At 25.8% G+C, this 5,264-nt stretch overlaps 1 long non-coding RNA gene across 1 annotated transcript in view; it reads left to right on the forward strand.

The window, feature by feature from the left end:
- The window catches only part of LOC137653363 (uncharacterized), a 12,723-nt gene extending 7,809 nt beyond the window's left edge, over positions 1-4,914 (forward strand). The window contains exons 2-3 of the long non-coding RNA XR_011046458.1: positions 2,806-2,999; positions 4,390-4,914. This is a non-coding gene — a long non-coding RNA (uncharacterized lncRNA). The remainder of the gene's footprint in view (positions 1-2,805; positions 3,000-4,389) is intronic.
- Positions 4,915-5,264: the final 350 nt, after the last annotated feature.

Below are 5,264 nucleotides of genomic sequence, written 5' to 3' on the forward strand. Positions count from 1 at the left end.
TCATTATTTTTATTATTATTGTTATTGTTGTTGTTTGTATCATTATTTCTATTATCCAAAATAATATTAATATTACTATTATTATTATTGTTATCATTATTATCATTATTATTATTATTATTATAAATTTTATTTTTATTAACATTGCTACTATTAATATAATTTTTATTATCATTTAAATTATTATTAGTATTATTATTATTGATAATATTATTATTTTTCTCATCATAATCAACATTATTAATATTATTAATTTTTGTATTTTTATTAATATTATTATCATTATCGTTATTTTTATTATTATCATTAATATTATTGTTTTCTTTATTATTATTATTATCACTTTCATTATTATCATCATCATTGTTAATATTACTGATATTATTGTTAATGATATCATTTTTATTATTATTATTATTATTATTATTATTATTATTATTATTATTATTATTATTATTATTATTATTATTATTATTATTATTATTATTATTATTATTATTATTATTATTATTATTTTATTATTATTATTATTTTATTATTATTATTATTTTATTATTATTATTATTTTATTATTATTATTATTTTATTATTATTATTATTTTATTATTATTATTATTTTATTATTATTATTATTTTATTATTATCTTTTTATTATTATTAGCATTATTATTATTAGCATTATTATTATTAGCATTATTATTATTAGCATTATTATTATTAGCATTATTATTATCTTTTTATTATTATTATCTTTTTATTATTATTATCTTTTTATTATTATTAGCATTATTATTATTATTAGCATTATTATTATTATTAGCATTATTATTATTATTAGCATTATTATTATTATTAGCATTATTATTATTATTAGCATTATTATTATTATTAGCATTATTATTATTATTAGCATTATTATTATTATTAGCATCAATAGTGATGATAATACTATTTTAATATTAATATCTATATTAATAACTGTAATATTTCTACAAATAGCAATATTAATAACAGCAACAACAACATCAATAGTAATAATAATAATAATAATAATAATAATAATAATAATAAAAATAGTAATAATAATAATAATAATAATAATAATAATCATATTATTATTATATTATTATTATTGTTGTTGTTGTTGTTGTTGTTGTTGTTATTATTACCAATGTTTTTATTTATAAAAATATTACAGTGATCAATATAAATGTTAATATTAATAATAGTATTATTATTACTATTGATATGATATCAATGTTAGTATTGTTATTAACACTAATATGCATAATAATAATAATAATGACATTATTATTATTATTATTATTATTATTATTATTATTATTATTATTATTATTATTATATTCAGATAAATGGAGGTTGTCATTATGACGATAGACTTCATTCCTTTATCTTGAAGAATTTTGACATGCAAATTGGGTAGGTGAAATCCTTAACCTTTACAATTCAGTTATGAAATATATTAACAAAGGTTTGATATATATATATGTATATATATATATATATGTATATATGTATATATATGTATATATGTATATATATATGTATATATGTATATATATGTATATATGTATATATGTGTATATGTATATATGTGTATATGTATATATGTATATATGTATATATGTATATATGTATATATGTATATATGTATATATGTATATATGTATATATGTATATATGTATATATATATATATATATATATATATATATAAATAAATATATACAAATATATATATATATATATATATATATATATATATATATATATATACATATATATATATATATATATATACATATAATATACATATATATATATATATATATTTGTATATATATATATATATATATATATATGATATATATACATATATATGTGTGTGTGTATATTGTATACATTATGTTATGCTAGCATAATAATGTCAAGTAATATTTATTTTGTCTTTTTCGTGAAGTTTCCCATTAATTGTACTTTCATAGCATTTACTCTGTAATCCTTGTTTGAACTGTGATTTTATTTGTATTTAGTTTTCCTTGTTGGAGTGAAGTTTAGTCTTCTTTGAAAGTTAGAATTTGTTTTTAGGTCAGATTCTCTGGCGCTGTGTAACTATTAAGTATTACTCTTTAAGTATCTCCAGTATTTCGTAAGTTGCTCCAGCAAGAGTTGATTTTGTATTTTATTCAATTGTTTTGTTTTAGTGTACATGAGTTGTGGTGAATTTATTTGTATATATTTTGTAGTGCACCAGAGGATAGTGACCCCTTTAGTTCAATGTTTTGAAGTGTAAGGGGCGAACTACCTATTCGGTCTTAACTTTTCAACGATGCTGCGATTATGAATGTGAGGTTAGCTTGTAAGGCGTACAAGCTAACCATTGAATACTATAGGTGTAATTTTCGTAACGTTTGAAAGGCAGAAAAATGTGTAGAACATGTTCATACCTTAGTCTTTTGATGTGGGTCAACTCAGCTCGGGTTGACATATTTGTAAAGTAAAGAGAATTGAGTGAGCCAATTTTACGAGGTATTCAGTTAAACCTTAATGGAAAGTAACTATAATATTACACACCTGGTAGGCTCAAGAACCATAGGTTAGTTCATGTGTATCTCCAGAAATTGGATGGAATTGATAGTGAAAATTCACCTGTGATTACAGGTGATATTCTTCCTACCCTAAAAGGCTAACTTTATATATGTAACACTTATAATCTTGCATGACATTTCGTGCATTATAAAGTCCCCAGCTTGAAGATACTTGGCTGATATTACTACTTTTTCAGATGTAGCCTACCTCTACCATCAGTTGTTGCTTCACATGTGGTATTGACACCTGGGACTAAACTAGTGTCAGAGACCCTACAGAATACCACTTACAAAAAAGAAGCTATGGAACGTGTTATTCTTGTTAAGAAATTGTTGGCAGAAAAGTGATGAAATCATGGGCCTCCCCCTGCATCCTCTACCAAAAAACCAGGTAAGTCTGAGTCTGAAGGTTATCGGGAGTTAAATTCTGTTGCCACCCATAAGGACTCTAATCCTTTGAAAAGAATTTTAATATTGTTGCAAATGTAAATTTTTTGATAATTTTTATAAAGATTATACTATATAAGTACCCTTGACAAAATGCTACGAAGGCTTCTGCCTGCATCATATCTGTGGTTAAATTTATATACTGTTATTCCCCTTTGAAAGGACAAATGCTGTTGAAAACTTTCAACCTTTTAACGTAATGTGTTCAATTTCAATACTGTTCTTCCCCTTTGAAATGACAAATGCTGTTGAAAACTTTCAACCTTTTAACGTAATGTGTTCAATTTCAATACTGTTCTTCCCTTTTGAAATGACAAATACTGTTGAAAACTTTCAACCTTTTAACGTAATGTGTTCAATTTCAATACTGTTCTTCTCCTTTGAAATGACAAATGCTGTTGAAAACTTTCAACCTTTTAACGTAATGTGTTCAATTTCAATACTGTTATTCCCCTTTGAAATGATAAATGCTGTTGAAAACTTTCAACCTTTTAACGTAATGTGTTCAATTTCAATACTGTTCTTCCCCTTTGAAATGACAAATGCTGTTGAAAACTTTCAACCTTTTAACGTAATGTGTTCAATTTCAATACTGTTCTTCTCCTTTGAAATGACAAATGCTGTTGAAAACTTTCAACCTTTTAACGTAATGTGTTCAATTTCAATACTGTTCTTCCCCTTTGAAATGACAAATACTGTTGAAAACTTTCAACCTTTTAACGTAATGTGTTCAATTTCAATACTGTTCTTCCCCTTTGAAATGACAAATGCTGTTGAAACCTTTCAACCTTTTAACGTAATGTGTTCAATTTCAATACTGTTCTTCCCCTTTGAAATGACAAATACTGTTGAAAACTTTCAACCTTTTAACGTAATGTGTTCAATTTCAATACAGTTCTTCCCCTTTGAAATGACAAATACTGTTGAAAACTTTCAACCTTTTAACGTAATGTGTTCAATTTCAATACTGTTCTTCCCCTTTGAAATGACAAATGCTGTTGAAAACTTTCAACCTTTTAACGTAATGTGTTCAATTTCAATACTGTTCTTCCCCTTTGAAATGACAAATGCTGTTGAAAACTTCCAACCTTTTAACGTAATGTGTTCAATTTCAATACTGTTCTTCCCCTTTGAAATGACAAATACTGTTGAAAACTTTCAACCTTTTAACGTAATGTGTTCAATTTCAATACTGTTCTTCCCCTTTGAAATGACAAATGCTGTTGAAAACTTCCAACCTTTTAACGTAATGTGTTCAATTTCAATACTGTTCTTCCCCTTTGAAAGGACAAATACTGTTGAAACCTTTCAACCTTTTTAATGTTCTGTTTCAGATGAGATGTTGTCATCGATGATACATGGAAAGAACATTTTAAAGATCGTGACCCCTGTTTCTTCGCCTTAGAAATCTGGCAGAAAACTACCTTTGGGAAAAGTATTGTAACTCTGGTCATGGATGTCGGGAGCGGAATGATTGCACACAAAGATGGTAGTTACATGCATTAAAGGATTTCCTACTCCCGTAAACAAGGCAGTTCAGTGCTCTATTTAGCATGGCTGGATTTTATTAAGTTCTGTCCGAACTCTTTCGGTATTTGCTGTACCTATGATTAATCTCGCCTGCTCTAAGATTGACTCTAGTGGGCAGAAGATTGTCAACGTGCATTTACAGCTATTGATATAGTCTTCTGTGTTGAAGGCGATCTGAATCCGATAAGCTGTTTATCTCAAAGTAGAAGCTAGTGATGTGGCTGTAGGAGCAGTTTTGATGCAGACTAATGACTGATTTACGACCCCAGATTTCTTATTCAAATAAACAAGCCTCAGTTCCTAGATTACAGTGGAAGAGGCGGTTTGGGCTCTCCTTGCTCTTGAAAAATTTGATTCTTAAATAAATCATCTTTGTCTCTTGTAAATAAAAATGTAGACAAATCAATCTTTTTTATTGTTTTTTTTTTCTGACCGCAATCCATTGTCTTTTGTAAATAAATTTAAAAAATACTCTGTTAACTCTGAGCCATTTGGTCCTGCAGCAATATAACATAGGATATTGCTTATCAAAATGTAATATTAAACCTCATTGCTGACATGCTACCAGATTTTGACTTGTGCTTCTGTATACAAAAACTCTTCGCTCAAGGGGTTAACTACTGCACTGTATTTGTTCTGTGGCTACTTTCCTCTTAGTAAGGGTGGAAGAGACTCTTTA

This window comes from Palaemon carinicauda, chromosome 14 (assembly GCF_036898095.1).
Source record: "Palaemon carinicauda isolate YSFRI2023 chromosome 14, ASM3689809v2, whole genome shotgun sequence".
Classification (NCBI taxonomy): domain Eukaryota; kingdom Metazoa; phylum Arthropoda; class Malacostraca; order Decapoda; family Palaemonidae; genus Palaemon; species Palaemon carinicauda.